The sequence below is a fragment of the Corvus hawaiiensis genome, chromosome 21 (assembly GCF_020740725.1).
Source record: "Corvus hawaiiensis isolate bCorHaw1 chromosome 21, bCorHaw1.pri.cur, whole genome shotgun sequence".
NCBI classification, from domain to species: Eukaryota; Metazoa; Chordata; class Aves; order Passeriformes; family Corvidae; genus Corvus; species Corvus hawaiiensis.
Genome location: NC_063233.1, coordinates 7,104,662 through 7,113,730, shown reverse-complemented (window position 1 = coordinate 7,113,730; position 9,069 = coordinate 7,104,662). Strand labels below are relative to the sequence as shown.

At 44.6% G+C, this 9,069-nt stretch overlaps 1 long non-coding RNA gene across 1 annotated transcript; it reads right to left on the bottom strand.

The window, feature by feature from the left end:
- Nucleotides 1-373: 373 nt before the first annotated feature.
- LOC125336794 lies at nucleotides 374-2,398 on the bottom strand. Its single transcript, XR_007207851.1, has 3 exons — nucleotides 2,177-2,398; nucleotides 1,210-1,316; nucleotides 374-586 (listed from the first exon to the last, which is right to left on the bottom strand). It is a non-coding gene; the product is annotated as an uncharacterized LOC125336794 (long non-coding RNA).
- Nucleotides 2,399-9,069: the final 6,671 nt, after the last annotated feature.

Sequence of the window (9,069 nt, the reverse complement as noted above, 5' to 3'; positions counted from 1 at the left end):
AACCTGTACGGGGAAATCTTCCAGCAGTTTTGCTTTTTGTTGCGAGTTATTATGTACACCCCTGCTCTGATATTATTTTATAATCTAAAATACTGCCATGCAGTAATAAAATAATTAAATACAAATATATTATTACATCTTTGTCTGGCTTAATGATGAACACCTTGGGCAGGGTCACCTGCAAGGTAGAAGCAGCTGGTGGCCTTGTCAGCTCTTGTCCCCTGCTCGGAGTCTCTCTCCTCATTTCCCTCTGCTGCAAGGCCCATTTCCTTGGCCAAGAGCCATGAGCCTCCCAACTGAGAGAGAAATTCGAGCATAGGAAGCAATTTATTGTCAAATAAATACAACCTCTGACATCAGTTTCATTTCTTGTTTTTATTGACCCATTTCACGCATCTGAAGTCAATTTTCAAAGCCTGTTAGGGGCAGGTGTGTCCTTCTTAAATGACCTCACTTTGCACGGCTCCCAAAGAGCACAACCAGGCAGCATCACCTGAGCCCAGGCTCAAACTCCTGGTGTCAGCTGCTGCATCCCTTGCCTCTGGAGCCCAGAAGAGGGACAGCCTTGGAGCCAGGCAGAGAAAACCTGTGAGAGGCAAGCAGGAGGGGCAAGGACTGGAACTGGCTTAAGAACAAAGGGTGAAAGTAAGAGTACAGCAGGAGAATGGGACTTGCTGTGTCAGACCAAGACAGAAAGAAGTGAGAGAGAAGAATAGGAGAATAAGATGGTGTTAGCATAAAATTGTGCTGCAGGAGATAGAGTTGGAAGAAGAAATGTTTATGGGAAGAAGAAAAGAGAGAAGGCAAAACGAAGAAAATAAATGAAGAATTAGTCTGAGGAAGACAAAGAAACAAGAAAAAGTACAGCAAAAAGGGTTTGTACTTCTTCCTCCTGAAGCAGCTGGGTTCAGTTTGTTACTTAACATTTTGGGGCTGTGTTTTAGAGGCTTTTCTTTTTCACCCCCCACTATCCCAGGTTGCTCCAAACTCTGTCCAGCCTGGCCTTGGACACTTCCAGGGATCCAGGGGCAGCTACAGCTTCTCTGGGCACCCTTTGCCAGGGCCTCCCCACCCTCACAGGGAGGAATTTCTTCTTTTAGCAGAATTGGGTCCATGGTTACACCCATTCCTGGGCCCTGGGAGCTGGAAGCCAGCCAGGGTTGATCAGAGACTCCAACCTTCTCCTGCTTCCTCACTTGAAATCACTACCTGCCACCTCAGGAACTGCTGAAATATGTTCTCCACACCTCCTCTGAGCTCCCCACCCTCAGAAGTCTCCTTGGATTTCCAATTTAACTCCTCCAGGGAGAGTGTGCCTGAAAGGAAGAAGCATAAGCTTACTAAATGAATCTCTTAATCACTGTCATTTTAGTCCTAAAAAACCTAGCAAAAACAAAGATATAACTTCTGCAGACAAATGGAAGTCCAGCAGTGAATTTTCCCTTCTGATCACATCCCTCCGGAGAAATCTTTCTTGTTGAGCTGATTTTTTACATATACAAAGCACATTTCCTTTGATATTTTCCACATTCAGCAAGGTGAAAATGCTGGTCAAAAATGGCTTATTTCTATGCAGAGAGAAAAGCAATGTGCATCCAAGCTTTGAAGCCTTCCTCACTAAGCATAACCACAGTGTTCTCAGGAGGAGCTGAGCCCAGGCTGTCTTGGTGGATCAGGCTTTAACCTGCTAAGACTGAGAGGACTTTGATGCTCCCGATGGTGTTAAAGTTGCCCCATGTTCCCAGCTGGTCAAAATTATGGTGCACCCAATATGAAATATCATAGTGAAATGAATCTGAATGAATAAAGTGTGATTAATTCTGCATGTTAAATGGTCATAAGACGCTCAGGGTGCATGAGGCAGAAAGAGCCCAGCTTTCTCCTCATCTTGAAGCTCACAGCATTTAACCATGTTCAAGTTTGGCCTGGTGATCCTGTGCCCCCCTGGTGAGTGAACTGCCTGTGGTGAATCTTGGATTTCGGGCAAACTGGCATAGATACTGTCTCCTCGCTACTAATTGTCCTGAGATAAATCTTGCTATGATGAAATAGCTCTGCCTACAAAAAAAAAAAAGAAGTGATTTGTGAAGGAAAGGCTGCAATGAAATAGCAGAGAGCTCAATAGTGAAGTGAGTTAATAGAGGAGGAAATGTAGGAACTGAAAGCTGAGTCCTACCTTTCATCCGTGCAGTGGGCTCCCCACACGAGGGGAATGCTCTCCCAGATTTGTGCAACAAAGGAATGCAAAGAGGCCCCACCATCCTCTGCTTCTTCCCCCAGCTGGATTAAAATTGTGCATTCAGAAAGTGAGCCGGGATGGATTCCATGTAATAAATTCTGTTTGAAAGCTGGAAGGTTTGCAGCCAGCAGAGGAGGGAAGCTATAGGACAGCCTTCAGCAGGAGGAGTGGGTGGCAGGCAGCAGCCTGATGGGTTTTATGATGAAGCTTGATCTGCTTTCGAGTGGGTGTGCGTGGAGCAGTTGCCCAAGATAGCAGGGACTGGATGCGATGACCTTTGCGGGCTCTTTCCATCATGTGTTTCCTGAAATTCCAGTGAAATCATGGGGTATAACAGACACAGTTCAATATTTTTTTGTTTTATGGAATGTACCTTAGCTCACACCAGCTGAGAACAGCCCTAGTGTGGCCAACACCAAGGCTGGCAACCTTTAATCCTTGCCACGTGTGACAACACCTCAGCCCTCTCAGCCCTCACCTGGCTTCCTGATAATACCAAGGATGGCTTTATTCTTCAGGGCCTTTTTCTATTGTAGAGATGTTAGCAATGATCTGGTGCCACATTCAAATAGATATTTCTCCCTTTGTCTGGCAATAAAAGATACCTTGAAAGAGCAAGGATGGTGGTGAGAGTGTCAGGTGGGGTCACAAGGCACAGGCATTCCACAAAAGGGAACAAAATAACAATGAGAAAATACCTCAAAACACTTGCCAGATATAGCAGCCTAATTAATACAGCCGTTGTTTGCTCAGTGGCTGAACCTCCTTTCCTGTGCTTGGAAATGACTGCTGCGGAATTAGAGGGAACTTGACTTTGTTTCTAAGCTTTAGCCCTAACGATCTGCTTTGATGGAGAAATGTGTATGAAATCAGGTGGCTGATACTCAGCATGGGAGCTCTGGGTTGTGTCAGAACCAACCAGCACAACATGAACATGGGATGCAGAGTACTAACAATGTAATGCCTATTTTATATATATATATATCTATATATATATATAGATCTATCTATCTATCTATCTATCTATTTCACAGAGGGACAGTGTGCCCCCAGTCAAAGTGCTGGATGGACTACAAACAGAACAAAAAGGGCAACCTGCAGAATCTTACAATTCAACCAAGTTATGGCACAGAAAATATAATTCCATGAAAAAATGTTTGGCAAATAAATGCAAAGAATTACTCCCTTGTAGGAGGATAACGCACAGAAAGGCAAAATCAGTCAAGTAAATTAGAAAGAATTTCTAAAGCAAAATTAGCCTGATAAACCTGTGGCTAAAAGTTAATCAGTGCAGTGCTCAGGTTCGGTGTCACTTCCCTCAGGGTGCTGCTGAGCATGGACAGTGACTCAGTGGGGATGCATCAGTCTGGACAAAAAAACTCTCCCAGCCCACTGCTCACCAGACCACAGCTGTCTCCACGTGTACCCATCCGTTTCTGGTAGGAGAACGACACTGGCTTTGTAGAACCTGCTGTTAAGCTTTGTAAGACTTCCAGCTTTGCAGGGCTCTTTTCCCAGTCTCTGTGGTCAGCCAAAATGGCATCTCTTGTGCTGTTGTTTCTCTGGAGACCGTCAGAGATCTGCTGTGCATGCACTGCTGGTTGAAACAGGCAGTGCTGGACTCATCCCTGTGCATTTCAGGATATAAAAAGAAGGATCTAGTTCAATAAGACCATAAAACAAATTTGTCCAAGCTGCACAGGAAAACAAGCCCAGCTGCACATTTTTGTGGATTCATTTATCCTACAGGCAACAGCTCAAGGGTACAAATGTTCATGGTTTCTCTTGCTACCACGTAACACTGAAAAGCACCTCTGTATTTGACATGGGAACAGAATCGAGGTGTCCCTTCATCTTCCCCTGTGAATCCCAGAATCAAACAATGTTTTGGGTTGGAAGAAACCTTAGAGAACATCTCATTCCCAGCCCCTACCATGGGCAGGGACACCTTCCACTATCCCAGGGTGCTCTAAGCCCCGTCCTTGACCAAGTGGCCTTGGACACTTCCAGGGATGCAGGGGCAGCCACAGCTGCTCTGGACAACCTGTGCCAGGGCTTCGCCAGCCTCACAGGGGAGAATTTCTTCCCAATATCCAATCTAACCTTCTGAAGGGGCAGGTTAGAGTAGGGAACATGCCAGGTTGGGGCTCTGTGGTCCCTGACTATATCCCTGGAGGAGGGAATGGTGTCCCTGGACAGACGTCCTGCTCCTGCCAGCACACACAGGAGCACATTTTCTGTGTATCCCTGCTGCTGCTGAGGAAAGGCTTGAAGTGCTGTCTAAAACTGCACTTTTAAGAAACCTCAGTAGCTGCCCAAGGACAGGAGTTTGCTTAATTGCTGTATCAGTGTGTTCAAAGCTCCTCGCTATCTCACCATCGCCCTGGCAAAACATGTATTATCCATTTGTCCTTGGAAGCAGCCATCCCCCAGCGCAGTGATTACAGCACTCTTGTGCCACATGAACCATGCACAGCTCTTCTCCTGCTCCCCCCAAAGATATCATCCCCCTGCCTTTCCCCTAGTTATGACAGAGCTCCTTCTGTTCAATTTATAACGTTTGCACTCATTTGTTTTCCATCAGATTGGCTTCAAGGCACTGCATCCAGTGACCTCTGGCAAAGGGATGGGAATAGCACACACTTTTATCCTGGCACCAGGAAGCAGCAGTGACAAATTGGTTTACTTTTCTTCCTGACACGGGGGGTTCCGAGTAGGGAAAGGGGGTTTATTAGCCTGGACTTATGCATCTAAAATATGCTGGGTAAACTCTGCTCTGATTTTATTTAAAATATGTATTTGGCCTTGTCTCTTATTGCCTTGAAATGCAGTGAGTTTTGCCCAAGTGGATGGAAGCTTCTGGCTGGAAATAAACTTGTTATCACGATATGCTGGGATTTTAAATTTTTATTTTATTTTATTTAACAGCTAAATATAAATGTTCAGTTGTGTATGGATGTATTCGGTTATGTTAGGGAAAGGAACAGCACATACATCCACACTTTCCAGCACAAAAATATCCAGCCATTTACCAGAGAAAAGAGATTAGGAGGTGTGCACAGCCACAAACATTTCTCCAAGCCTATGGGAACATTTTGGAAAGAAAGTACTGTTCCCACTTCTCTCCTTCTAAAGCGAGCAGAAATAGCCCAGCAGATGGGGGATTCTGGGTGATTCTTGGCAGCACAAAGTGATAATAGCATTGAATTTGGTTTCACTGTGTTTTGCCAGCACTGCCCTGCCCTCCAGTTCAACCCCCTCCATGGGCACATCCACCTTTGGGAGTGCCCAGCAGAGCGGCAGAGGAAATAAAGCAGTGGAGATAATTTGTGTGGCATTCAAAATACCGCCCCTCTCTGCACAGCCTGTAAGGTCTACTGATAAAAGCACTAACAGGTGGGTCCTGTGTCTTTGTTACATTCATCACTGATTTAAAAATCAAGGAAAGGTTATAACACCTGAGGACTTTTCCTCAAGAGCCTGCATAACCATTTCCAAGAGGACACGTGTATGTGAATATTCATTTTCTACCCTGGCTGGGCTTCTTGCTGTGGTTCTGAGGATGATCACAGTACCCATCTCAGCTTGGTGCACTATCACAGCACCATTTTCAGTGTTCCCATGTTGCTGCTGTGTCCTGACCTCAAAGGATCGAGCTCAATGCTGCCTCCTCAGAAAAACTCCATTTGTGTTCCCTCCTCCACTCTCCTTTTTTCGTGGCTGATATTATCTCCTGTTATCTTAATTACAAGCTTTAAGGGTGCCTGCTGCACAGATCATTGATGGAGTTTGATGTTTGTTAATATCAAGTTGCATTATGAAAATCTGGTACATTAAGAGCTTGGTGTCTTTCCAAATTATTCTGAAGATATAAAAAAAACCTAATAAGCAATCCACTTTAACTAATACAGACTAATAAGTTGGGAAGGCAGTGGGTGAGTTTGGGAACATGTTTATTTGAAGGGTTTTAAGAAAATTATTTAAAGAGCCCTTGCACAAGACTTGCTGTTCAAGGTCAGGGTTTAGTGTGAGAATTTGGGTTAGTGCTGCTGGGGACAGCAGACAGCAATTTGTGGTCATATCAAGTGAACCTTCCCACTTGTATTTAATTTTCCCAAAACAGCAATTTGTCTTTAAATATGAACACTTTTTAAAATCAGATACAGATGGTTGTTTTTATCAAATGAATGCTGTTTTATCACTTTAAAAGCTTTTGTTCTTAGTCAAGTGAAGGCAGTGGGCAGCACTCCCTTGTTTTTGAAAGAAGAAGAGCATATGCTTTTTAATTTGAAATGTAGCACTAATAGCATTATCCACAGGAGTATAGGCTGTGCTATTGTGGATTGTGGATAATGCATTTATGCTCAAATATCCTTTATTCCCTCCTGAGTGAAAGAATTTAACAGCATATTGTATTATCATGCCACAGAGAATATAGTTTACACCAAGAGTGAATTTTTTGACAGTATTAACTCTTCTTATAAGTCTGTGTTGAAAAAAAAACCCTCAACCTATCATGAACAACGAAAAAACACTGTTGAGGGGAGATCTGGAGATAAGGCAGACAAGAGCCAGAGACAGTTTCAAAAACTGTCAGGCACATCCTTCTTTTGCCTTTCTCAGTCCCTGCTCCCTTCTCACCAGAAGTTGGTGCTTGTGCTACAAAGGTGCCACGCTGGGGGATACAGTGGAATGGGGAGAAACGGGCTTGGGATACACAAACTCAGCCCATTTGTGACTTTCCCTGGCAAACTCCTTTCCCCCAGGGCTGGAAGACAACTGGTTTAATAACCCAGAATGCTGTGCTCTTTGCTTCAGCAAAGTTGACTCTGTGCATTCAGCCTTACTCACAGGTATCTCCCACAACCTCCTGGGAAAATGCTGAACAAACAGAGATCGTGGCTTGGACACCCGGGGCTGGCCTTGCATTGTTTGCTTTTTATTATAAGGCTTATCTTACTGTGTCATATGGTTAAGAACTGGAGCCTTGCCTCCAAGATAGCAGAGGGAAGGCAAGAAAAGCTTGTGCACATTTGTCTTCAGGTCAGTTTTACAAATGAATGTACTGATGCAGCCCTCAGAAAAAGGCATGGGAGAAACTATGAGCAAGAGAGAGCAGGAGCAAGTCCTAACTTTGTTACCATCATGTGGTTTTCTGGAAATGAAAAATCTGGACGCTGCTCTCATGCTCTCTCACCAGAGGACTGGCTGTGCTCCAGTATTTGTGTGAAGTGCTGGGCTGGATCCTTTCACTCAGAGACAAGGGAGTGTAGCCACAGCCCAGCTGGAGGGACATTTGGAAAACAAAACCAGGTCATGCACCCTGTTCCCACCTGCCCCAGGATCTTGGGATGTCCTAGTTAAGTCAGGGACATCAAACCAAACCTGTTAGAACCATCAACATAGAATGAGGTGACAAAGGATGAGAAGCTCTATGGAATGAAGGCACCACGGGGTGCAATGTACAAGTGGGGCAGCAAAAGAGAGAAAAGAGATTTTTGAAATCAAGCTGGACACTGAGTGCCCACCTACGACCTTGTAGGAGGAAGCAGAGAAGGAATTCCTGCTGTCTCCCAGGAGGATTCAGCTTGAACCTGAGCTGACTGCCTGTTGGGCATCAATTACCTCAGACCTGGTTAGGACAAGACAGGAGGTCCATCCTGCAGCTCCACGTGCAGGGCACAGAGCAGCAGTGCTCTGGTGTCCATCACAGTGCTTATTGTGAAGCACAGAAATATCTGCGTCTTCTTCAGCTAAGGGAGGATTAATTTTACCCATTTTTAGTCCTGTAAAAGTTTAAATGTCTAAGCAAGTGATCTAGCCTTCTTGTACAGGCTGTGAGGAGAAAGGGAGGAATCTCCAGAGCATGAGTCACCTCTTTTAATGTATAGTGTCTGAAGTGGGTGGGTTGAGTCATTCTCCAAAGGTAACAGTCTCTTTCTGTCTTAAATAACTAGTTACAACTGAAAGCCTGACTTCACAGTGGCAGAAGTTAGCCATCTTCAGTGTCACCAGCATTTTTATAAAGTTATTTTCACAATTTAGAGCAAGGTGAGAAGGCTCCTTCTCAGTTGATGGCACTTCATAGGACTGTTTTGTGCTTTCTCCTGGAATCTGCACATCTTTGTCCTTCAGAAATGGTGCTGAAATGGTTTGCTCAAGTTTCATGGAGTCAGAGAAATTAAAGGCTGTTGGAAATAGTCACTTGACCCATCCCCAATCCACAGGCAGAAAACTGCAGTTCAGTTTTGTTATTCTTAATGTTTCCTTCTTTCAACAATATCTTCCAACAGTCAGTAAGAAAATTTCAGTTGTTTTCAATGGGCTTTGATCCAAGCCTGCAGAGAAGCAATAGAGGAAATTCAGCTGCAGAAGCAAATCAACAGAGGGGAAAGGTAATGGCATGAGAGAGCTAAAAGACGTAATCGTGAGATGAGGGGAGAAAGGGGAACAAAGAGAGGTGCTTTAAAGCCTGAGCAGAGGAGGAACACAGAGGCAGAGCTCAGCGGAGAGGAGATCTGGGCACGGAGAGAGGGACAAACTTGTACCCTTGAAACACGCGTCTCTCCACCACTGCAGCATTACTTCAATTTGAAAATGCCTAACTGCTCTTCAGTTTAATCATTGCTGCACTTTTGGGTATAAGATGAATAATTAAGCCTGGGAGTAGAATACAGCAAGTGTTAATAGGGCAGAAGGAACTGCAAAGTCCTTATAAAAAGCTGTGCTTGCAGCACGAAGTGGCTGCTGTTCTCTGCGTCCCCAATCACTGAGTGAGGAGCAGGAAAGTACTAAATTAAATGAAGTGCATCTGTATCCATTCTGCTGGA